General features: G+C 46.5%; 2 long non-coding RNA genes across 2 annotated transcripts; both read left to right on the top strand.

The window, feature by feature from the left end:
* The first annotated feature begins 5,486 nt into the window (after positions 1-5,486).
* On the top strand, positions 5,487-8,799 carry LOC113973538. Its single transcript, XR_003536240.1, has 3 exons — positions 5,487-5,587; positions 7,260-7,379; positions 8,690-8,799. It is a non-coding gene; the product is annotated as an uncharacterized LOC113973538 (long non-coding RNA).
* A 1,363-nt stretch (positions 8,800-10,162) lies between these two features.
* Positions 10,163-20,294, top strand: LOC113973548. Its single transcript, XR_003536244.1, has 3 exons — positions 10,163-10,269; positions 11,291-11,368; positions 20,193-20,294. It is a non-coding gene; the product is annotated as an uncharacterized LOC113973548 (long non-coding RNA).
* The last annotated feature ends 5,672 nt before the right edge of the window (positions 20,295-25,966 follow it).

The raw sequence follows: 25,966 nt of genomic DNA on the forward strand, positions 1-25,966 counted from the left end.
TTCAGGGCCTTTGCTTTACTTTTCTGATTTCAGGGGGATCCTCCAGCCAGGAAGGTGAGAATACACTCGCTCACACAGCAGGACCTTGGCTGCTGCTGCCTTTGTCTTTGAAGGGAAAAATATCTTTTGGCTTATCAATATTTCCTTTTTCCCAATCTGCTACACACAGCCCTGATTTTGTCTGCCTGGCTTATGGCTTATTTTGGGGCAGCAAACTGGTATTCTCACATATCAGTTAAGGAACATCCCTGCTGCTGCAGAAGTGGTGTTAAATTTGGGTTACAGCAAGACCTGAGTTGTCTGTGCTCTTTGAATGGGCAAATAGCCTTTGAAATATTGATTTATTATTACTTTTTTTTTTTTTAATAATCAGAGAAACAACACTGTTTCTCATACCAATGCCAAAGAATATTGTGTATTGTCACACCACTGGCATACAAGTGACACCTGTAGTGGTGCAGGCAGAGCTCCTTCTGAGTCAATGGGTTCCTGGGAAGGGCAAGTCCTGCTTTTCTACTGCTTATACACGATGCAAATTAATTACCAAAAGAACATTGCTTGGTGCTCCTGGGTTTGAGCTAGAAAAAGCAGTTAATGCCCTGTTCTGTACTGTTTTAAAAATGGAAGTCATCATTCCTGAAGAATAAGGTGATGCCAGTTCTTTTGCCAGGGCAGCAGAGTTTGGGAGTAGCGTTGGTCCAAAGCTTTTAAGTGGAAACTGAAATGTTTTTACCCCACTTTACAGAGGGTAAAATTGGGGCACACGGAGATTTGTGTCAATTGTTTCAAACATATTCTGAGTTTAGGTGTCCAGCTTGTTGAATCACAGAACTATTAAGGTTGGGAGAGACCTCCAAGGCCACTAAGTCCAACCTTGGACCTCTCTTGGCACAACTTGAGGCTGTTTCCCTTTGTCCTGTCTCTTGTTAGTGGGGAGAAGAACAACCTCCATCTGCCTCCAACCTCCTGCCAGGGAGGTTGATATTGATATTTGGAGTCTTTCTAAGCAGTGTTAAGCACTGAAGAGTTTCTAAAACCTTCCTGAATAGTCTCCACATCGACCTGGGCAAGTCCTAAAGCTTGGCAGCTCTGTGTACCTGAAGCAGATTTCACCCTAAACTAATGTTAGTAGACTATAACCTGTTTTTAAAGTATGCCAGCAATTTTAGGAGGTTCTTCAGACAGTCTGAGACCAGCTTTCAGGGATCTTATTTCCTGGGAAAATAATGAAAAACACAAGCCCAAATCAGGTTTTTATTCTGGGTGGACATGACCAGGGGGTGGAAAGCTCTGCTCTTGGGGCTCCTGCTGAACGCAAACAGCACCTGCAGGGAGGGAGTCAGTGCATGGCAGAGCAGCAAGAGGGAACCCAGATCTCCCACACTGTGTGATAGCACCACGAGGCTCCACGCTCTTCACTCAGAGTCCTTCAGGGAAGGGGTGGTTCAAAACCCAGAGACATTTCTCCTCCAGGGGGGTCTGTGGCAACCACGCGCCCGCCGGTCCCTGCACCAGGAGACTCAGCTGCTGCTGCCAACAAAATGGACTAAACACATCACTGGGTGACAGGAGAATTCTTTACCACCTTTAATTGTGAAATAATTTCTTACTCATACACATTCATTTCACAACACTTTCCTTTTCCAGGACCTTTGCATTTTAACGCATTTCCAGCTAAGCAAACGCATAGATGGAGTTTATTTCTGCTTGTAATACACACTTTCCTTTTCCATTTTCCTTTTTACTTGTGGGAAGAGGCAGAGGAGGAAGAAAAAGATATATATTTTTTTTTATTACACTGTAGCATTTACACAGTTTTTCTAAACAGAGATTTGGGGAGATTTTTTTCCACCTTTTTCCCCGGCTTCTTAAGGTTTTTCTGTGCCTCAAGTAGCCAAAGCAGTTCAAGTTAATACTTAATGCACCACACTTTAAGAGATAGGCATTTCTTGCAGTCAGGTCTCAATTAAGAGATAAAAGACAAAAAGTGCAAAGCACTTGATAAAGCTCAGAATACAAGGACCAGCATGGAAGTGCTTGAAGCTGTCCATAGCGATAACTGGATAGCCAGCTGGAATCTTCTTGAAATGAAGTGGGTGCTCTAACTTATCAAATTCCACATATGGGGAAATTATTGGTGCCCACAGGGGTGATTAACACCAACTCAGTGGGTCAGAAACAAGCTGGGATAAAGGTGAAAACTGTATCTGACTATCACCACCAAATAGAGCCATTTAGAGGGAGATAGCGGCGGGTTTTTCCTCTCTCTATATCTCCAGTGGTGCAGGTTGTCAGGGGAGTGGCACAGGGGAAGCTGCATATCCAGAGTGTGCTGTGTAATGTGCAAATTGCAGCGCACATTAAAATGTAATCTGTTTTAATAAGTCATATTAAGATTACATTTTAGATAATTGTGTGTTTATCTTGCACGACAAATATTTGCCCTGCTGTTGGTAGTCCCTGTCACTCTGCCTCTCTTTAAATTCCGAGTGCCAGCACCAAAAGAGAAAACAACATTAAGTGATGGGGTGAAACAATCAGCTGGAGCTCAGGTGAGCCAGCCTGGGAGGTGACGTGGGGCTTGCGAGTCGCTGTGTCACCACCCAGGCCCCTGTGTTGGTTCCCACCCATCCCTTGGATAAATCCATGGGCAAACCGGCCCCAGTGGACCTTGGGACTGGGTTGGGTCACTGAGGTTGGCCAAGAGTGTGGGGTCCAAAGCAGGAGAGTTTGACAGCACTGACAGTCACTGAGAGGATCCTGGCCCTGGGTTTTGGGGACCTTGGTGGCCTGTTCAGGTGTGTCCCTGGTGGTTCCCATGGAGAGGAGGGTCCGTGTCCCATCCCATGGGCAGTGCTGGGCTGCACAGCTCCCCCACCAGCAGCCCCTGGGCACCATCCTGCTCCTCCCCGTGGTGCCCTCACACTCCTGCAAAATCCATGGAGTGACTCCACTCTCTGCCTTCAAATCCCTCCCTCAGGGTCCTACAGAACACTGGGCAGAGGGGAGGCAGCCCCTGTGCTGGGACCAGCACTGCTGCACTGCTCAGCACCCTTCCCTGGCTGCTCCTGCCCCTCCCTTCCTGAGCTCCATCCCTGGGCTGGGGCTGATGGGTTTTGGGGGGTGGATACTCTTTTTGTACAGTTTGCACAGTGTCCAGCACAGGAGAGCTCAGCCCTGCCACTGCCACTACTGAAATAAAACACAGAAGGCAGAGGTCTTGTTAACAGGCTTCAGAGGCCTGGATTTGGTTCATATTTGAGGCTTAATTGTGAAATTATTTGACTGTGGGTGCGGGAATAGTGTTATTTGAGTGCTTGTTTAAGGCATTTGTGGTTTACTCATCACCTCAGTCCTGTTTTGTTGGTTTTTTGTGGTTGCTGTTGCTCAGTGTCTTCTTGTTTCCCGAAGGCTGCAAAACTGTTTGTGTTTATGAGCTGTATGAGCGAGGCAGGAGCTGATTAGGAGCTAAACCACTGATACCTGCAGTGTCTCAAAGGTGGTCAGGACAACACTCTGTGACAGCCAGGACTCAGAGGGTCTTTCAAAACAGTGTTACTCCCGTTCTTTAATCATTCATATATATTAAACTGACAATAATTGTTTTTAATTTTTGCTCAGCAGAATCTGAAAATGCAGATAAAACAATTCCTGGGTATCCTGGAATATTCAGCTGCCTATTTCTCCTCCCCAGCCCATCTCATGTCCTGGGCAGCCCATGGAGCTGGGGCTGGGGCTGCTCCCTCTGTGTTGTGCACACACTGCACGGGTTATTTATTCAGCCTCAGAGCCCATCTCCCTTATTTGCTTATTCCACCAGCAATTTTTGCTCATTTCTGATAGATTTTTCCCCACTTTCTCGAGTAGCTGGCAATTTCCAGGCCAGTATTTGCTCAGCTGACAGCCATGCAATCGATGGCTGAAAATAAGGGGAAATATCAGCATTTCTGCTCCGAGGAAGTGTTTGGGAACAATCAGATGAACAATGGTGTCGGCAATGAAACTTGGAGTGAAATTGGGCTGGCACAGGCTGACCCTGGCTGTAATCTTTGTTCTGGCTGTTGGACTGAATGTCAATAGGTTAGTCCTGGTGACATCCCTCAGCCCGGGGAATTGAGGGCACCAGGCAGCTCCTTCCCTGGCCACAAACAAACTAACAACTTCAAATGCCTCTTAACCTTCATCTCCATGAGCTTCAAAGGATCAGCATGAGATGCACCTTCATCCCTCATAGCAGCAGAAATCCAGGGACAATGTGATCAGTGGGCTCAGGGGCTGTGCCTCCTCTTCTGCAAATGTCTCCTTTTATTCCCCTTCCCTTAAAAAGGAAGGAGAGGGTAAGGCAGGGGGTGTTTTGGTGTAGACCCTTATTTCTTGCGAGTATTTAAACCTGTGATAAAATGAATCCAAATTAGTGGCGTGAAAAGTGTGCAGGGAGACCAAGATCTCACCTGGAGCATTTTGTTGCATTTATTTTCTATTTATTGCTTATAATCAATAAGGGGGTGTTTCGGTACCCAGTGAAATTTTCCTCTTTTTATGTTTTTCTTCATTTTCCTTTGGTGTTTTCTCTTTTTGCTGCGAAAACTGCACAGAAATACCCAGTGCTGGAGCAGAGGCAGGTCTGAATAATTCAGCATTTCTGAGTCAGAGGGTGAGATGACCACCTGACACGTGTGTGCTTGATTCCTTTTCATTAACGCTGCATCATTAACTCTGGTCCCCTATTAAAAAGAGAAGCTGTAATTTGCCAGGGATGGGGAGAAGGCAGAGGAACAGCCCTGGTGTTAACGTGGAGCAATGGAGGGGACTGACAGCAAGGGCTGCCTGGGATGGGGGTGAGGCTGGAAGGAAGTGCAGAGTAAGTTCTAGCAGTTGCTTAATATTCCATGGAGGTGCTTGGTGTTGCTTGGGCTGGAGCCTGGGGAAATACCATCCACTCCCCTGAAAAAAAAGGAAAGGAAACCTCTCCAGGAGCGTGTTGCACTCTAAGCAAAGCAAACTCTGAGTAAAGGAAAGGTTAATCAAAGTTGTGTCTTGCTAAAAGGAACTTGAAAGCTTAATTGTGCTCCTCGCACACGTGGCCAGAGGCTGCATAAATCCAAGGATATCAGTAATATTGTAAGGATTGGAGTCACGTGTTCATTGCTCAGTGCTGCTTGGTTTTACCCAGGGGATTCATTTCCAGCTGTTTAGTGATCCTTGGAGGCACAGAATCATGGAATGGTCTGGGTTGGGAGGGACCTTAAAGCTCCAGTCCCACCCCTGCCACGGGCAGGGACACCTTCCACCAGCCCAGGTTGCTCCAAGTCCCGTCCAACCTGGCCTTGGACACTTCCAGGGATCCAGGGGCAGCCACAGCTTCTCTGGGCAACCTGTGCCAGGGCCTCCCCACCCTCATTACAAAAAGCTCCTTCCTCGAATCTGTTTTGGATCAACTGAGCTGTTTGTGACCTGGGTAGTGGAAAAAAGGACAAAAAAGGTAGGAAGCACCTCCTGGAATGTGGGAGCTTTGGCATTTACTGCCCTGAGGTGTTTGAGATCCGAGTTGTTCCAGGCTGTTTCCAAAGGCATCACCTCACCCCGGGTCAGGCTCAGCTCTGCCCTCAGCTTTTATTTCTCAGGCTGGCAAGTGTTGCTGAAATCACTGAAAAGAAGCATTAGGAGTATCCCTGGAAGGCAGGAGAAGTGGCCATTCATTAAACACCAGCATTCCCCAGGCAGAGGGAAGCTGTACCTTGGTACAGTGTCTTAATTACATTTATAATTTCAAGCAGTGAGGACTGGCACCTCCACCATCACAGCTGATCCAACAGTCTACACAGCCTTGTCTTTCCTTTTCCAGGCCCAGGGCAGGAAGACATTCCCATTCCAGGCCCTGCTTGATACCCTGCCACAACCTGAGTTAAGCAGTGGCAGGGTAAAATAAAGCCTGGATAAACAAAGAATTTTTGTGTCCTGGCCTGTGCCTGCAGGGGAGGAATTCTGGAAGCAAAGCAGGAACCTGGCACCCAAAGGGCATCCCAAAGTTTTAAATGCACAGTTTGATTGTTCTTTTATAGACTATGCAGATTAACTCACAAATAAAAGAGGGGTTTGTGAGGATGGACTGTTTTAAAAAAAATGAGCAAATGGCAAAATGGTTCATTATACCTTGAGAAATTGGTTTCTAAAGCTGCCTGGATAAAGTGTCTTCATCCACTTGACTCCAGCCAGGGAAGTGTGAGCAGCAGAGCTTGGGCAGAGCTCATGTTTTTAATCCCAGGCACAGTGAGATGATGCACAAACGGCCCCAGCTTTGTTTTCCTGAGGTTTTCCCTGGACTGGTGACAGTGGCTGGAGCAGCCTGGGTGGGTCTGGGGGGACCCCAGTGCCACAATCCCAAAGCTTTGCTTCCCCTCCTTTGCTCACAACCCCCTGCAGGGCCTGGCTCCCAGCCCAGACCCCCTGAGCAATAAACACCCCTCGCCTCTGGAAATTAATAAACTTAGTGGGAACCTCAAATGTCACTTATTTGCCTCCCTGTTTTCATAGGTGATTTCACTAAGCAGCAGCACTTGCTAATCCCACATTCACACAGATAGAAGGTCAAAGTTGGTCAGTGAGCCAAGAAATACCATATCAGGGTTTCTTTCCTCTCCAATTGAAAGAGGTATAAATTGTGGAATTAGTGTATTGATTGAAGGCTACAACTTCAAGCAATCAGTTTTTCTGGCTTGACAAGATTATTTTATCCTACTTTTCTTTTATTATTATGTGTTGTATTTGAGTCATCCTTCAGGCAGATGAAGTGACAGCTTGATTTAACTCAATAAAATCCACCAGTTAGGAAACCTACTGAGCCGAACAAAAGCTGCCGAGGACGGTGAGGGGAAGGTGCCTGGTTAGTGTGAGCGAGCAGAGAGAGCTGGAGGGAGGCAACATTAACAGGAATTATGCCCTAATCAATGCATTTCTATGGAAACTTGGGAGAAATTTGTGAGACCCCCGTGCTGGGCCAGCGAACGGGTAATTCTGGCTCTCTTAGGGACAAGCAAAAATAACATTTCTGCAACCGAGTCCTGAAAACAACAATTTCAGCCAAGCAGGTGTAACTGCAAAAAGTTGGATAATGTTGCTCTTCTGACAGATTTGAAAGGAGATGCTTAACCAAGGGGTTGTGATTGTGAGTTGATTAAAACAGTATCAAGTGTTTGTACGTTAGGTCTTTGCTTTGCTACACAGTAAGTACTAAAATACGTATTTTTCTCTGCACACAGGGTTTTTTTTCTCTTGGTCCTGTCTGTGGAGTAAATGGCACAGAACAGGACAGAGGGAACGTGCTGAGGGGAGTCCTGGGAACTGTGCTGGCTCCTGGTGTGAGAGAGGAGGTGGCCAAGGTGTGGAGAACATGTTTTCAGTGAGCTGTGGTACAGCTGCTTCCCCTGGATTGTAGCTGCTGCCTCTGGATTTCAGCCCTGCAGCTGAACCCACCCACTGCCACTGCTTCCTTAGCAATGGGAATGGGGAAAAAATGCATTATTGATGGATAAAAAGTGACCTCAGTGTCATATTTACATCCCTGGAAGGGTTCAAGGCCAGGCTGGAGCAGCCTGGTCCAGGGGAAGGTGTCCCTGCCCCTGGCAAGGGGTGGGACAAGATGAGCTTCAAGGGCCCTTCCAACCCAAACCATTCTGGGGTCCTGGGATTCCCTTTCTGAAAGCCTCAAACACCATATTTTGATCATTTTTTTTTTTGTTTTGGGTGATGAGTTCAAGATCAAAACTATCCCTGTTAATTCATAACTGATCTCTTGCTAAGTTACCCCACAGAGTCATTGATTTGCTGCTGGATTTGGGCTTTTTTTCCCCCCTTGGCCTATTCTGCACATGTGTCCCTGTCCATGGCAGGAGGCTGGAACCAGAGGATCTTTCAGGTCTCTTCCAACCCTGTGATTTTGGGATTTTATGATTCTCTGTCAGCCTGCAGCATTCATGGGTGCTGGAATTGCTGTCAAAGTTACATCTCATAATACATAAATATGTATACATATAAATACATATAAACCCCACTGCTTTCAGCAGCACTCCCATGACCAACAGCAACAAAACTGTGCAGCATTCAGGCTGTTTGTCTGACTGTTGCAGGGCAGCTCTGGGTTCACACTTTTCCTGCCCACTCCATTTAAGTTCCTGCCATTAAGGTGATGGAAAAGCAGGAAAAGGACAACTCCCATTTAAGGGCTCAGGTGAAAGCCCAGACTGCTGCAACCATTATTTTAAAAACCGTGGTTTGCAACTTTCAGGGGGGCTCAGACCATGCATTAACATTCATTAACTTGTGCGTAATTTCCCCCACCCAACATTTCTTGACCATTTCAAGTTGTTTTCATCCTTCTGCAGAAGAGCATACGTTGTCATGATCTCCTTAAACTGCAGTTTGGTAAATGACTTGTTTAAATTTAAGGAAAAGAGGTTGTTGATAAGTATAGTTTTCTAATACTCTTCCTCAGCTGTCATTTACTTTGACTAAATTTATTTAAACCACCTTAACCTTTCAGAGAAAGGCCAGGAGATGTTTAAAAGAATAATATGTGTCTGACATTTTGGTTTACCAAAAGGACACCATCATAATTCTGTAGTGCCTCTGTTAAAAATAAGCTAAGAAAAGAAAACTAAAATCTCTTTTTCTTTCTGCTTAATTTTGAAAGAATGGGAGGGGATGTGATTGATGGTTGCATTAGGAGGTGACCTGCCAAGGCAATCACCCCCTGCATTGATTTGTCACTGCTGCAGCACCAGCAGCTGCCACACACAGGTGGGTCTGGCCCTCTCTGGGGAACACCTGGGTGGGTTTGACTCAAAACCTGCTCTCCTGGTGCCCTGACCATGGATTTCTCCCTCAGCTCCTGCCCTGGTGGCACTGCCAGCCCCCTCCTGGGCCACAGCACCAGGCTCTGAGGGTGGGCTGGGCAGGTGAGGGGACTTTGGGGATGTTTGATGGGTTTTTAATGTGATTTCATGACAAATGCTCGTGGCTTTCTGTCCTTGTGGGCACTCTGATGGTTCTGTGTGACCCGGGGGTGTGAAAAGCAGGATGGAGAGCCCGTGGCTGGCAGGGCAGTGTGACTGTGATGGAGCTTGTGGAGCAGTTTGTTCTGCAGGAGACCTGGGGGGCAACTGGTCTGTCTCCTCTTGGGTTAGAAATGTCTTTGACTTTAGCATGGAAAATACAAACACAGGCCAGGTTCACTGGCTGGTTTTAATCTAATTCTGCCCTGCTTTCAAAGACATTCCTATTTCAACATGTCAAGGTCTCAGGAGCTTTTTGTCAAAAAACTTCAGAAGTTAAAGAAGGAATTTTCTAGTTATCAGTAATTTCAGAGTTCTAGAGCTTCTGTCCCTGCTGCTGCTGTTCTCAGACTGTGACAGGCAGCACAGGTACATGAGTCTTACAGGCTGTAGTTCTGCTACTCTGTGAATTCAGGCACAAAGATCTGGCAAGTCTCTCACCTGCCTTTCCCAGGAGTGGCACCAGGGGATGTTCTGAGGCCCCTTCCAACCTTCCATTCCTACGATGCTCAAATATTTTTTGAGGGTATCACGATTACACTGCCAGTATTTGAAATCAGGCACAGAAAATTTGTATTTTTTGGACTGATGACTTTGGAAAGAACTTTGGATGCATCAGGTGTGTCCCCATAAGGCAGAGTCCTGGAACTCCTGGAGCCCTGGGCTGTGCAGCAGCAATGGTGCAGGTCAGCTCTGCATAAATGTTAATTCTGGGTGTGTGCAGTTTCAGTGAGTTGGGGATAAGATTTTTTCATTTTTTTCCCTAGGAAAAGCAAAGGACTAAATTTGCACAGCTTGGTTTGATCAGCTCTGTCTGGAGGTTTGCAAACAGGCCTGGGGCTCTCCGGGTTCAGCTGGGCTGGGGTTTTGAGTGCCCCTGTCACTGGTGGGTGTAAGGGGAGCTGCTCCAAGGGGTTGGATTTATTGGGACAGATCATTCACCCAGAGCTGGGGCTGCCCTTGTCTGTCCACTTGCCCTGTGTGCCGTGGCCAGAGAGCACAAATTCCCTCACCTGGGCTGTGCTCCAGCCCTGTGTTTGCACAATTCAAGGTGTCTGTTCCTCAGTGATTAAAATCCCCTTTTCCTCAGCCCCTCCCTCCCTCAGCCAAGATGAAAAACAAACCCAAAGCTTTTTAAAGACTCACCACAGGCAGGAAAGACCAGAAGAGCAGTTTCTGACCCCTGGGAACCCTCAGTTGTCCCTGTCACAAAGCCAAGGTTGGTCTCTCCAGCTGCAGAGACCTGGCTGGGCTGCTCAGGGAGGGCAGGGCAGAGGTGTCCCTGTGCTGGTGACACTGTTCTCCAGGGTGACACTGTGCCCCAGGGGGTTGGGGCATGTCCTGGTGCCTGGACACAGGTCCTGAGGCTGTTCCTGCATGAAATCATAGGATCCTGGAATGGTTTGGGTGGAAAGGGACCTTAAAGCCCATCCAGTGCCATGGGCAGGGACACCTTCCACCAGCCAAGGTTGCTCCAACCTGGCCTTGGACACTTCCAGGGATCCAGGGGCAGCCACAGCTTCTCTGGGAATTCTATTCCAGGGCCTCCCCACCCTCCCAGCCAGGAATTCCTTCCCAATATCCCATCTCTCCCTGCCCTCTGGCAGTGGGAAGCCATTCCCTGTGTCCTGTCCCCCCAGGCCCTCATCCAAAGCCCCCCTCCTGCTCTCCTGTGGGTCACTTTCTCCTGTTAAAGAAGGGGATTAAAATAATCTCTAAAATGTATTAAGACATAGATTCAAAATTAAAGAAATCAAAGTCTTCAAACTTGATTCCAGGACTGGAGTCACACCTTTGCCCTCCTGACCTTCCCCAAAGTTGTGTGAATTAAGGGCAGTGTCAGCTGTGACTCTGCATTTCCCCACATTTGTCAGTTTGTGTCACAACCTCAGCACTTTTTAAACGAACTTTTCTTGATTTTTTCCCCTTTTTTTAAATGTATTTAATATTCGTATTCAGGTATTCAAGCCATAATTTCTGTTAGTAAAAGTGACATTTTGTGAAGTTCATTTTTTTTTTTTTTACGGAGAAAATCTCCAGCCCTTTAAAAAAATAGGCATTAAATAACAGCATGGTGGTGTCTCCAGGCTGATGTCACCCTACAATTTGCCATTTTAATTCCTGAATCCCAGTGAAACAGAAGTTTGGTAATACCTGGGTTATTTAGCCTGGCCTGGCTGCCCCACCAGTCCAGGTACACACATTTCCAGTAATTTAAAATAATAATTCTCTGTGTTTAGGTGTGAAAAACCACAAAATGGGAGGAAATTAAAAGCATTCCTGATATTATCAACACATGGATTATATTTAGCACACAAGTAAGTGAACTGATCTTTGTTGCTGTCACTGGAGCTGATGATATTTTGATCACATCAGACTGAATTTGGGTGGAAGTGCTGCATTGATACCAAACTGATTGTCTGAAGTAATTTTAAATTTTTTTGATGTTTTTAGATTTAGGTTCTATTCTCAAAATAATTTACGAACTTGAAGAATTAAATCTTCTTTGGCTGCATGCTATCCCTGAAAAGAGCTATTTAAGACCTCATGACAGTGGATTTAGGGTTAGTGAATAATACAGTTCTAAAAGGTGCAAGTTGTCTGAACAATTATGGATTTCTGACAAACATAACACAAATACACGTTATGTTTCTCTCTTCTCTCTTCTCCAGTTCTACATCAGGAATCCAATTTTTTTTTTTTTTGTCTAGAGGAGATAATTTAATCTATTTTATCCATTTTTTTTAATGGGCCACAGGGACTCCCGGAAACTGTTGTAATTTCTCCTGATACAACTATTTTTATGCAAGAACATCGTATTCATGTATTGCTTGGCATTCAAAAATGTGGGCGAAAATCAAGTAAATTCTTGCTCAAAGCCATATTTCTGGGAGTAATAGCTTCAGTTCATTCTTTCTGTGGCTCTCGGTAATTCCTAAGGAAGCTCCAAGTTAATGAATATACATTCTCCAACTTGTTCCAGTATCAAGAGTGCCCAAGGCAGGATTTCACACACTGCTGGTACTTTCTGTTCAAGTCCCCAAGCACCAATTCTGAAAGTACCACATTAATTAATGCCCTGTAACATCGTTGTGACAATAAATACCCTACTTTTGAGGGGAAAAAAAAACACAACCCACCACAAAACTGCGTGAAGTATGAATATGAATTAATTTTAAAATCTACATACTACAAAGAAAGGTCAAATGCTACAGAGGTGAAATGCCTGATACAGGCAGGATGTTTCATGAGAGCTGAGTGAAATGTCTGAAATTCAGATGATATCTTAGATTGGTTTTCTTTAGCCTTCAAAACTTCTTTTTAATTTTTTTTTTTTTTACAAATAATTCGTTCAAATTTTCTATTGATAAGATTCCATATGGAATCACAAAATGATATTTTTATTTATCGCAGAGTGGTATTTTAGATTCCACATACTTTGAGGCCCCATCTCCTAGTAACAGGCAGAATATCCTCAAGCACCATCCCTGCAATTATTTACGAGCCACAACAAGAATTAAAAAAAAAATAAAGGCAAAAAAATTAAAAACATGAAGGCAAGGCAAGGGGTTGGAGTGGCTGCTCCCACCACAGATGCAATATTCCTTTTAGGAAGTGACTTCCAAAAGCTGAGGAGAGCAGGCAAACAGAGCATCACAGGGGGAGGCAGGACTGCAAACACGGGGTTTGGGTCGTGCAGGAGCCTCTGCAGCTCAGGATATTTCATGAATATTCATCAGATAAGGAACCTGAAATTGTTGCTCTGTCTCACAAAGAAGGAAGCACAAGTGCATTTTCCATTTGGGAGGGAGCAGTTTGCTGTGCCCTGGAGCTGTTTCTGGGAAATGGCAGAGGGTGTGCAAAGGACAGGGGGAATTTTCAGCTAAAGTGATATTATTTGTAGTTATATAATAATTATAAACCAACACATGTGTTCAGCATCCCCTGGCTGTTGGAACTCCTGTCACATGTGTTGCAGACACACAGAAACCACAGCCAGCCTGTCCAGTGAGCTCCTGGCTGTGGTTTTGCAGGAGAAGCATCAGCAGGGAGCTCGTGGGAATGCTGGGAATGGGTGGGAATGTTGGGCACGGCCAAGGAAAACCCCACGCCTGGGAGCTCTGGCTGTGGACGTGGCTGTTTGCTGAGTCCTGAAGAGTCTCCAAAAGTGTTCCTGGAGTTTCAAACCGGCTCCAAACACAGACAGGGGTCCCATCAACCTGCTTGCCAAGGCCAGGGTGGTGTGGGAGAGTAACAGTGAACTGAAGTAAAAGCCCAGTCTGAGGGTGACTCTGCCCACTGAGGAGGGTTATTTGTTAGGAGTGACCTCTAGGAAGGGATGGGCAGGGTGGTCTCAGGTGTTCTGGCTAAACTGTGGCTCAGATATTCAGGGTTTAGCTGTTGGGTAAGTGTCCCAGAACACCTCTCAGTGTTCCTGTGTCCACAGCACTGGAGGAACAGCATCTCCCTGTCCCTGGGCTGTGCAGGGAGGGTGCTGGTACCTCTCCAGACCTGCCTCAGCCACCCAAGGCTGTTACTGTGCTTTAGGAGCCATCCACACCTGCAAACAGGATTCATCCTCCACCCCCACGCAGCTCTGTCCCCGTGCTCAGTTTTCTGTAGGGTGGCATTTTGCCATCTTTGGTGGCATTTAGGGAGAGCTTTGGGTCGGCACTGTAACAACACACACCTTTAATAACACGACTAAAAATGGTAACTGAGAATATAGGACCCTCTGAGGAAGGCAGAGAGGGGGCTCTGCCTGTCACGCCGTGCCTGGCCACTGTCACCAGCTGGTTTTTGTAGGATCTGAGCAGAATATTATCGGGCTTTTAAAGGGGCAGGTCCCCCCTCAGCGGCGCCGACGCTCCGGCAGGTGCCCGGTGTCACATCCCTTGTATGACAAACATTTGATGTGACACTTCTGCACGCAGGTTGCTCCAGAGATATTTTTATAGGTCAGACTAAATATCACACATCCCAGCCTTCAGTCAGGGAGCGGAGCCGGCTGTGATTGCCGCTAATGGCCCTGGAAGTTGCTATGGTTCCTGGTAAACAGCATCCCCATCCCTGCTCCCGCTCCCATCCCTGCTCCCGCTCCCATCCCTGCCGGGGCACGGGGCAGGGGCACAGGGACAGCCAGGGACCTGTGCCAGCATCAGCTCCGGGTGCTCCGGACAATCAGCTGATCCAGCCGGCCGAGATTTCTATGGATGCTCCCTGATGGAATTTCACCTCTCTTCCATTTTATCCAGCTTTTCCATACGGCCCTTCTGTGATCACACAACCCTCCTCCTCCTCCTCTCCGAACCTCTCAGGGCTCGGTGTTCCCAGAGCTCCTCGTGCCAGGCCAGGTGTTTTTTGGGAATGGTTGAAAAAGCAGGATACAGCAGTGAAGTCAAGGAGAACGTGGGCATGCTGGGAATTGCCTGCACGCTCCATAAGGATGAGACAGCTACAAAGGATGGAGCAATGCTAATCCTCACCTGAACCCCTGGGGTCTGATTGTATTTCCCAGAGATTTTGGGAGACCCAGTTGTCCAGGGATGTGTTGAGTGCCCATGGAGTGAACACAGCGTGTCCTGCAGCGTCCAGCCACTTCTCTTTCCAGTCCTCATCCCAAAGCTGCACCCTGAAACAAAGAAGTGTGAAAGGACTTAAAAGCTAGGATGAAGAGAATTTGAGTTATACAAATATAACTTTTGGTATCCTATAATCTACAAAAATTAGCTAAGGACAGTGACAGTTAGTGCTTAGACATGTATCTTCACAAAACAAATATGTGACAGTTTTAAATTTTATTTTAATCACCTCAAAGGTCTATTTTGGCTGATATTTACATCGTGTGTTGACATTCCTCTGTGTTTCGGGCGACTCTCAGAGAAGGGAACATTGTACCAGAGCAGGCAGCAGTGGAGGAATCCTCTGCTTTGTCCCCGCTCCCCTCCCACCCTTGGCAGCCTGGGCTGGGGAGGCAATTCCACCCAGGAATCCCTGATTAGCTCAATTTTCAATTACGCTTCCCCGTCACCTTTAAACAACCGCTGCTTAACCCACGCTGCAGATCCAGAAACAGATACCCAGCCAATTATATTCCTTTATGTGTTCCAGACAATGCCAAACAGGTTTGCTGCTTGCCTCCCCGGGTTATCCCCTGCTCCGTGTGCTGGGGGTGGTTTTATCTCCAGCTGACACCACAGGGACTCCATCCCAACGAGTGGCTGAGAACAGCTCTGTCTAAACACTTTAAATGCTCCTCACATAAACACAGAAAAAGCCTCCGTGCAGCAATTATCAAGCCAGACAAATGTTGCCGCTGATTTTAACAGTGCTCAAGTGGTGGAGGTTTTTTTTTCTTCATTAAGATAAACAATGGAACTAATTGGAAAGGCACAAAAACATCTGTTAAGTGATGGGAGTATTGGGGAGTTGAGGGGCTGGGGCAGGGGGAACACACCCCTGTGCTCAGGTGGGTCTTAATGTACATTGGAATTTAGGAAACAAATTTACCGAATTTTAGAGGCATAGAACTGCAAGAAGATGAGACTTTACAGTGACCTGCTCTCCAGATCCCCCTGGACAGGGTGAGAATGGCACATTTATATTGCAGGGAGTGTCAGAGATACTGGAGTCTCCAGCCAGTAAGGTGGGATAGGTTCAGCATGGGGGATGTACAGGATCCATCACTGGAGCTGATGCTGACATCTCCTCAGCATGGTCTGTGCTGTTAGTATTGAGTGCATCAAGTTACCATTATTGAAAATTTTAAGCTTAGGTGATTGATAGATTTTTCCGTAATTTCTCTTATTTCCTAATAATCCTTTGTTTTGTATTTTAATGGCCTCCATTACTGTAATGTATTTATTGGTGCACATAATCGGGGCTGAATTTACATCTGGAGTTTAATTCCTGTTCTGACAAAGCTCTGCCTCTTCATCAGGTACCACCAGTGTAAAGTGGAGAGTCCTCCTCCCCTCAGCCTTTTCCAGGGGTGGGAGGAAGGGACTGGGACCTCCGTGGGAGCCCTTCACTGGCATCAGGCTTCCCAAAGGAGCCGTGTCCAGGCTCCTGTCAGCTGGGACTGATGTCACATTTCCCAAATTGTTTGAGCAGGGCTCAGCAGAGGAGGCGGCTGTCTCCAGACTTGCTGTCTATGCCTTTTATCCACTCCTGACATAATTTATTGGAAATGAGAGGAATTGTTTCAGGACAAGCGTCTCTGACAGCTTGGCAGATTGATAGAGAGGTTTTCTGATTTCATCTCTTTTTCTTCCCTTCTGTTTTCAAATGATGCCTCCCTACCCCTTGCCAGTCTCTCAAGGAGCGTCGGTGTCACGGGATCAGGGGCAGAGACAGCAGAGACAGAGTTCTGGGTTAGCAGAGCAGGGAGGGGGTTATTCCATCCACTCTGGGCTGTCTCTTGCCTCGTTATCCTCCCATAAAATTCCAACTATTTTTAGTGACGTGTAGAGCACACACAATATGAATTTATTCAGCCTGGGAAGGGCCCCAGCAGGTCACCCAACATGCCAGGGGTGCTGAGCTGAGCCCTGGGCATGCTGTGACGTTTGGGATCCAGTCCTGCAGCAGGGAAGGAGGCAAAATCCTCACTGTCTTACCTGGGTAAACCCTGTGTTCCTGCTCCCCAGCTTCCAGCCTGTCCTCTAACAGCTCTGTGTCATAGGAAATCCCACACTTTGCCAGAGTGGAATTGCCAAAATGAAACCAATGATTTTTCTGGGTTACTTAGTGATGGCATCACTGAAATAGTGCTCAATATTGGCTCAATTCCCCAAAAAGAGCAGGAGTTACCAACCCCCAGCACCTGCCACTTCAACCACATCCCAGGAGTATGTACGTTGATAAAGACACCCTAAAGAATTTTACCCAATTAGTCATTTTTAAAAGATTTTTTTTTCCTTCTTTCAGAGGGGAAAAAAAAGGTTTCGCAGAGAACTCCCTGTAAACAGCAGGATTTCTGCTTAGAAAACAAGCAGCTTGCCAGAACCTTCCTCCCATCCCTGCCTTCCTATCTCCAGCTCCCATCCCGTGAAACGTGAGCTCCACTTCTGGTGACAGTTCCCTGCTGTTCCCCGAGCACCAAGATTGGGCACACAGGTGGAATTCAGTGGGTTTATCCCTTGCTGTCCTTACCACTCACCTGGTGAGGGGACTGAGGGGAAAACCAATCACAGTCACGAGCCATTTGCACCCAGAAAAGGAGGCATTAAACTGGGTTATTTACATCGTTCTCGCAGCCCCTCCCCTGCCCCACAGGGGCCGTTTTTATAGGAGATCTTGATTTGTTTTTCCAAAACATCTGAATTCCATCCCGTGGAAAGGTGGGTGCCCACAGTGGCACAGGAGCACCCAGGGGTGGTGTGTGGTGGGTGTGGGGACAGTGAGCTGGGGCGAGGCAGGAGATCCAAAAGCCTTCCATGCACTGGAAGCCTGGATGGACAAGGGGGAATGGCTTCCCAGTGCCAGAGGGCAGGGTTAGATGGGATACTGGGGAGAAATTCCTGCTGGGAGGGTGGGGAGGTCCTGGCCCAGGTTGCCCAGAGAAGCTGTGGCTGCCCCTGGATCCCTGGGAGTGTCCAAGGCCAGGTTGGACGGGGCTTGGAGCAACCTGGGCTGGTGGAAGGTGTCCCTGCCCATGGCAGGGGGTGGAATAAGATGAGCTTTAAGATCCTTTCCAACCCAAACCATCCTGGGATTCCAAGATTCCATGCCAAGTCACTGCAGCATTGTCCTTACAGGAGAGGAGCAAACCAGAGGAAGACCCTGTGGAGAGGAATATCGTCACCTTCAGGAATATTTCCCAGCAGGGGTGTGGCTGGGATGAATTTAATCGTGTTGCAGTTGTGACGATATCGCTCCACCTGAGCTCGCAGAACTTCTTGTTAAATATTTGAACTGGCAGAGCCCAAGTGAAAACCAGCAAAACCTGAAAATGCAGGGCCTGCCTTGCTGCCCTGGCAGTGGTGTGTCCAGAGGCAGGGCTGGGAACATCTCTGGCAGTTCAATGTGTTCCTCTCTCTGTCTGAGGTTTGAATTTTGCTTCCCCCCCACCCCACATCCAGCCCCTTTCCTTCCCCCTTGAAGTCACTGTCAGGGCTGTGCCTGGCAGGATGTTGAAGTGTTTATTATTCTGCTGCCCAGGTTTCTCCAGATGTTTAGCTACAGGGTAGTGCTGCTGCAGAGATCAGTGCAGCTGCCTGGGAGAAGGAACTGCAGCATCTGGGCCTTGTCTGGGGAGCCTGGATTTCAATTAATTAAATGTGCACCCAACTTGCAAGGAGCTTTTGCATTTCAGTTAAACTGACTTCAGAGCACACCTAAGATTTATTCCTGCCTTTCAAATTAGCTGCCAGGTCCTCAGCTGGTAGAAATTGCTGAGCCTCACTTGGTGTCAGGAGAGCTCAGTTTACACCAAAGGGGATGTGGATGATGGCAGAGAAATAGGCTTTGTATGAGCCCAAGAATTACTTGGTCCCTTAGGAGTTCAGTGGAAGTAAAGCATTTATTTACTTGAAAAGCAAAAAAGAAGTTATTTGTTATTTATATTTTGTATTGGTTTTTTTTCCCCCGTAAGGTTGTCATAAGATATGTCTTTGTGAATTTACAAGTTTAACATCTTTTTAGCATTTTAATTTAAAATTGTTATTTAGAATTTAAGGATTCGTTTTTTATATGTTTATGGTTAGTTAAGAGGTTTGTTTCAGTTAAGATGCTTATTTTAGTTAAAGTGTTTATTTCAGGTAAATGTTTAGGTTAGTGTTTATCTTTAGTTAAGTTGTTTATTTTTAGTTACGATGTTTAGTTTTGTGGAGTGAAAGAGGAGGTCAGTGATTCTCCCCTGGTGAAATGATGTTGGCACAATTATTTATCACAGTCACAGCTGCCCCTGCACCCCTTATGGCCACACCTGTGAGGTTTGGATGAATTCCTGCCTTCACACTCTGTCAAAAGCACTTCTATCATTATTCAAACATCTGGAAAATGGTTCTGATGGAAAGGCATTGAGATGCTGGACGCCATCAAAACCTGTCCCAGAATATCTGCAATAAATCAAAGAGCCTGATATATAAATATTAGGTTTGAAAGAAGATAATTTTGGGAGTATAGAACTTGGCTGATGCTTTTCTCATCCCCATGAAGTGATTGGAACACACATCCCCTGGTGAGGCCTCAGAACACACGTGGCCCCTTTTCCCCTGGAAGTGACTCCCCCTGAACATCCTGGAGGGAGCAGGAGCTGAGCACTTGCATGGATAGTATTTTAAAGGCTCTTCCCTGCCCATCTCTGGGATAATTCTCTCCTCCACATGAGTGTTGGGCACTCAGACTTGAGGGATTCACCTCTGCTCCCTTGGAATCCCAGAGCCACCAGGAAAACCCCACAGCTCCTTAAAGTCCTGGGAGAAACTTCCTCATGGATTCCTAAAATTGTGCCCTTTTTCTCAGCATCTCTGCACACTTGTCATCTTCCTTTTGGTCTTTCCTCTGGCTCCACCAGCCCCTGGGTTGATCTGTTCCAGGAATACAAGTGTCTCCTTCCTCCCCCTGCCCTGCTGGAGCCACAGCAGGAATTGGAAAACCCATTTCCCCTCCGAAGGCAAAGCAGCCCTTTTCAGCTTCTCTTAAATAGGTATCAACACCTGGCTTTTACAAACAAGAGGAATTAGACTTGGTAGCATTTTGCTATTTGAATGACCTACTCAGTGGAATTACAGCAGCAAACTAATCCTTTAGGAGAGATGGCTCTATCAATCTTTGGATTTTTCTAATGTGGAAGCTACTCAATTGCATCTCAGAAATCAGGGAGGTAATTACTCATGCAGACAGCACAAAATGAAAAAAAAAAAAGGCAAGTTCTGCTGAGTATCCCTTTTAGAACAAGCAGTGGAACAAGGAAAACAGCCTCTATAATCAGTCAAATTCTTCCACTAATTTTTCAGGTGTTGAAGGCTATAGTGAGGGTACATGCCATGAAAGTTAACAAAGCAAAGTGGCTTTAATGGAGGGTTTTACAAGAGAAAAATGCCTCTTATTAGGCAAACCTACTATTTTAGATGTAGTTCCCTACGTTACAACTTCATTGTTTAAAATAGACGTGTTGGGAGATAAATGCTTTTCCAGAGCCCTTCGGAGGCCGCGGTGACAACATCCAACTGTCCAGGAATCAGAGCCCAGGGGAGCTGCTGGCTCTGCCTCAGGAGCAGCACCAACCTGCACATGAAGCCCTCCCACCCTGTCAGCCCTCAGAAATGATGCTGATTCAATTTTAGATTCAAGTGATACCGGGTTGACACAAAGAAAGCCTATACAGAAATATAAAACCGTTAATAATACTGAAAAGAAGCAGTATGTTGTATATTTTGGATTGCTTGGAATCCTGAATAGATTATTAGTTTAAAATGTTGTTATCAGGTCGGATAGACCCTGCTGGTCACAGCCTGGGCCTGCTGACACAGGGGAGGGTCTTCCTCAAACATTCCTGAACTGAGGAGTCCCACTTTGGGTTTAAACTTGGAGGCTCCTGAGGACAGAGTGGGGAGCAGGGCTGCTCTCAGCTGAGCCACCAGTCAGCTTGAAAACCAAAAGGATGCCCTGGAATGAACAGGAGGGTCCTGAGGGTCTCTGAGAGCCCACAGCAGATGCAGGAGCAGGAGCAGGGTGGAGCTGTGCTCTGTGCCCAACCTGAGAATTCCCGCTGCTCTCTGCCCGTGGCTCAGGCAGCCCAGCCTGCTCCCCCCTCACCTGCTGCCTAATTCAGGATGATGATATTTAGAGATTACTGATTAAGCATAAATAAAGAACATCAAGTCCCTCAGTTCTCGAAGATTTCTTGATTTCAGTAGAGTTGTGGTAACTCACACGCCTCCAAATCCAGCTGGGAAAGGGAGCAGAAGTGCACACAAATATATGTTTGGCTGGTGGTTCTCCTTCTCCTTATTTTTATCCATTTGAAATATTCAGACCGAGTGGATGTTTGTTAGCACTTGATAGAATCAAAACGTTTTTATTTTTAAATATTTTAAAGAAATAACCCTGTCAAACACTTGCCAGATTAGATGGAAATATTCCTCCTTCAGCATTTACAGATATCAGTGAATAATTGTCACATCCCATGTCTACATATTGGAAAAGAATTGTATTATCTAATTACATATTTATCTGATAAATATGATTAACAAAGAAGACAGATCACCTCTCTCAACATGTGTTCATTTATTTATATGCAGACAATATTTTATATGTTTATATAAGTATGTGTGCTGTAATGTGCCTGTTTGGGATATTAATAATATTATGATTTTACAAGCTTAACTTGCATAAAATCACAGACCCTCCTGCAAAGCCAATTCATTACTTGCTAGAAAAGAACAGGAAAATATAAATAGTCTTTCAAGGGAATAATTTTCTAAAAGTCAGAATCTGCAAAGCTTATTTCTGATATCAGGAGTGTAATGAAAATATTCACCAAGGTAAGAAATTCCTGTTCAGGGCTGGAATCTTTGTTGCTTTCTTTGGAGCAGTGAGAGATTCATGTCTTCATTACAATGATCTACAGTATATTTAAGGGACTGCTTAGAGTTAAATTAATCTGTAATCGTGTTTTTGGTCCCAATTTCATCATGATATCCCAGGAAACAGTGCAAAATAAATAAAAGACTTGCAGAGAAGTTCAGCCTGGTGAGTTCCTGGCAGCTGGGGCTGGGTGGGGTCAGCGTTAGTGCCTGGCAGGTGAGGCTGCTCCAGCCCATCCCTGGGCTCAGCTGGGGGAGGCAGATCCATCCCAGGAACCCCTGGGAGTCCTGCCCTGCCCTCCCTCCTCCTCTGACCTGGAAATGTCCTGAGAACTCGTGTCTCCAAAGCTCCCAGACCTGCTCAGCCTCCCAGCCATGGTTCTTCTGCACCAGGTACGTCCCACCTCTTGTTTTGTGTCAAAACTCAAACCAGTGGAACCAACCCCGTCCCGTGAGCAGCTCCATCATTTTTTTGTGTGTGACACTGCATTGATGAATATTCCCCCTTTAGTTAATTTGCAGAAAAGAAAATCCAACTGACCTTCCCTCAGCCTCCCAACAACTGCAGGTCTCCCCAGAGTTACCATCAATTTATATTTCCTTTTCCTGTCTTCCTCTGTGCCCGTGACACACCGTGAGGCCCCTCGTGCCCACCCAGTAACATCTTCCCAGCTCCTTCTCCCCTAAAGAAAAGTTTTTATTTATGGCTGTGCCTCCCTCCCTCTCCCATCTGCCCTTTAGCCGATGTCAATCCATTTTATGTTACATTTATGTCCATTCCACTTCCTCTCTTCCCTCAGACCCCAATCTCTGTGCAAAGACCTTGATCTGTGATGTGGAACTCTGTCAAACGCTGTCTGGGAGCCCGAGCACGGCTGCCCCACCACGTCCTCCTCCAGCAGCACAGATCTGCCTGGCTGGGGGAATGCTGGGGCTTGGCTTTTCCAAAAGTTTCCAGGAAAAACTCCTGAGCCTCCTTCACCCCCCTCCAAACACACACACACATTCCCCGTGGGTTGGTTCCTGCTCATGCAAATCACCCGTGGCTTGATGCAGTTGGTTCTGCGCTGGGAATATGACATTTACTAACAAAATAGCTCAGCTAAAATTGATTTTTTGGAAGGAACACTTTGGTCTCTGTATTTGAGCAAGAGATGGTTGTGATCTTGCCTTAAATATGCAGCAGAATAAGGACAGCAAAGACTTGCTGTGCCAGTTCACAGGGTGTTTTCAAACACGTTGGTGGGCACCCAAATCTGGTAAAAATGTTGATTTTAGCACTGCCACACTGTGTAACTATTTAATTCCATAATTGCTTTTCTCTTCTTCCTCCTTCTCTGTACTTTCACAAGGAAACACAAAGATATGAATTTTATACAGAATGGAGCCTTTGAGTGGGGGTCTTTGAGTCAGGAACAAGTGCAGGGGGATTTGCTTCGTGATTTCCAGTGCTGTTAAATACACACCAAGTATTATTTTCTTGAAGTGTATTTGTAGGGAAAAGTGAAATTGAGGGCAGGAGAAGTTGTGGGTTTGCTGTATATATTTTTTAAATATCAGATTTAATTTGTTTGGGAAGTAAATGTTATCACATTTGCGTGGAGAAGCACTTGATGTCTGTGGCACGCCGTCAGTTTTGTCACTGCCAAAGGCTTGGGGAGTCTCTTAATCTCCAGGTGCATCAGTATTTATAAAATAGGTGATGTTTATCAGCTGTGGGGAGGGAGGGGTTTTGCAGCCTTTGCATTGGAGATGTCTTGGAAATACCAACAATTTTGGTGCCTGTGGTCTCTCGCTAAAATTCCCTGATTTCTGACTCATCTGTGACTCGGAACAAACCACCCCAAAACTTCTCCTAAACCATAAGCAAAACAATATCACCCAAAAAAATGCAGTAAACAACCCCCTTTTAGCTGCCCCACTCCATCACACCCTGCCTGCTCCTTCCCTGTGCCCGGCCAGACAAAGGGAAACAGGGAGAGACCACGATTCCCAGAGCTGGGAACCAGGAGCCAGCTGGGAGTGAGGCCATGTGGGGCATTCCCTGTGACTCACCAGCTAATCCTGCCCCCCATTCCCACCTCGTCCCTCCTCCACACCTCCAGGGGCTCGCTCATTCCCCAGGGATCCATTCTGCCCACGAAAATATGTCGCATGTTGGCAGTGGAATGTCCCCTCTGACCCCGGGACCACAAGGGCTGTTTTCTCTCCTGTCCCTTGGCTGCTCAAAGCTGCTCTGTGCCCGCGGCCACCACGGGCTCCCCTCCCACCTCCTCCCTCTGGGAGAGCCGGGAAATGCAGATGGAAAACTCCTCTGCTTTCCAAATCCTCTCCAAACTCTGCCCTGCACACTTTGGACACGGGCTGGGAGAGCTGGGGGGGTTCCCCTGGGCAAGAGAAGGATCCAGGGAGACCTGAGAGCCCCTTGCAGGGCCTAAAGGGGCTCCAGGAGAGCTGGAGAGGGACTGGGGACAAGGGATGGAGGGACAGGACACAGGGAATGGCTTCCCACTGCCAGATGGGATATTGGGAAGGAATTCCTGGCTGGGGATGGTGGGGAGGCCCTGGCCCAGGTTGCCCAGAGAAGCTGTGGCTGCCCCACTCATTCCACTTTATAATTTCCACAGATACACTTTAATTGTAACTCGGATGCTGTGTCACCCCTAATAAATTAGGGAATAGTTGGCTGGTGTTCAGCAGATTAGGAATTCTTGTACTTCCTTGAAGCTGTTGCTGCCATTGCTGATTTGTGTAGCCCAAAAAAATGCTCCTATTTTAAACACACCTGCAGCACCTACTCATTTACAGACACCTGGTTTTCTCCTTAGCTTATGGACATACAGAGAGAGAGAGACTCTGGCCATAATAAGTCAAAATTAGCTGAATATTGGAAAACTTTAAATCGGAACCAATGATTAAGAATCATTCTTAACTTGTGGGCAGAGTGCATTAAAAATATAATTTCAAAAAGCAGCAACAGGTGGAAAAAAAAAATCATTTCTATGCAGTGTTTTCCTGTGCCACTGTTGCTCAGTTTGGGTTTAATTCAAGCAGAGCCTCAGCCTGTTTCTTCTGTTTTATTAGAGAAGATGCTCGTCTGTATCAGCCACTTATTAGATAAATACAGGAAAACTGCTTGTCATTTATGGGTTTCCCCATTATCATCTCCCCCACTGGATAGAGTAGCCTGGTTTCAAAGTGACAGCTGGTGGAACCTCTTCTTGATACATGCTAATCCAGTTTTTATTATGGAAAAACCGCTCTCAGAGAGTGAGAGGCAGTTACCAGACGTGGCTGCTGAGGGCGGAACCTCGTGATCTCTGCTCTGAGAGCCTAAAAATGAACCATTATCTCCCGGGGTGACAGAAACCCACTGAAATACAGACATGGCATCATTTATGGCATCTCAAAATGTACGGTCACTCTGACTAAATTTTTAATGTGGTAAATAAAAACCAGAGCTGCTGGTTCAGGCGGGGGGTGATTTTGGGGGATGAGAGAGGGGCACCTCTGGCTGCCCCTGGAGATCCTGGGGCACTGGGAAGGTGCCCCCCAGCCCTGTGCCCGGGGTGGGAGGGAGCACTGGGGAGCTGTGGGATGGTGTGACCCCTGAGGGGGGTCCTGCAGGTCCTCACTCATTAGCCTTGATTAGGCCTGGGGGGATTAAGGCAGAGCCTGGAGGTGGACAGAGGTGAGATGGACCAGGTAAAATTCCCAGTGAAGTCAGCAGAAACCTCAGAACCTGGCTGGGAAGGATGATGAGGGGATGAGCTTCAAAATGGGACACAATGTTCCACAACACCAAAACCTATTATCCCAAAATACCCATAACACTGAGCCTCTTCTCCCCCCAAAAACCCAACCCAAGAGAAGGCAGCTGCTGCCTGTGCAGTGCAGAGGAGCAGCTCCCACTCCTGGATGCCAGCTGGGAAGATCAGTTGCTCCCCAATTATTAATTTATCACTAAATTTATTAGAAGTCCCTAGATAACAGAATCTTGTTTAATTGAGAGAATAATAGATGTTCTAAACCTGGATTTTTTTTTTCTCTTTGACTTTATCAGATCTTGCTCACTCCAACGTGCCTGTTCAACCTCTGATTTAAGTCAAACACGCTGCTTTAAATTTGGAATTAGAAGAGAATTAGCACTGTGTCATCCAGGCTTGACTCACTTTCTGAGGCTTAAATAAAAAGTTTTATCAAAGCAGAGAGTCTGCAGAGGTTAAATGCCCCTGGATGTACAGACCCTCAAAGACACTTTTCTTAGAGACACTGAGAGAAAAGAAATGAAAGAAATCCTCTCAAGTGGAGCCATGCAGAAAAGACAAAGAGGAGGAAGACACAAAATTTTTTGTCAGTATTCTAAAAAATGGTTGTCCTGCT

This window comes from Neopelma chrysocephalum, unplaced genomic scaffold (assembly GCF_003984885.1).
Source record: "Neopelma chrysocephalum unplaced genomic scaffold, ASM398488v2 Primary Assembly neopelma1_103b, whole genome shotgun sequence".
In the NCBI taxonomy this organism is placed as follows: Eukaryota; Metazoa; Chordata; class Aves; order Passeriformes; family Pipridae; genus Neopelma; species Neopelma chrysocephalum.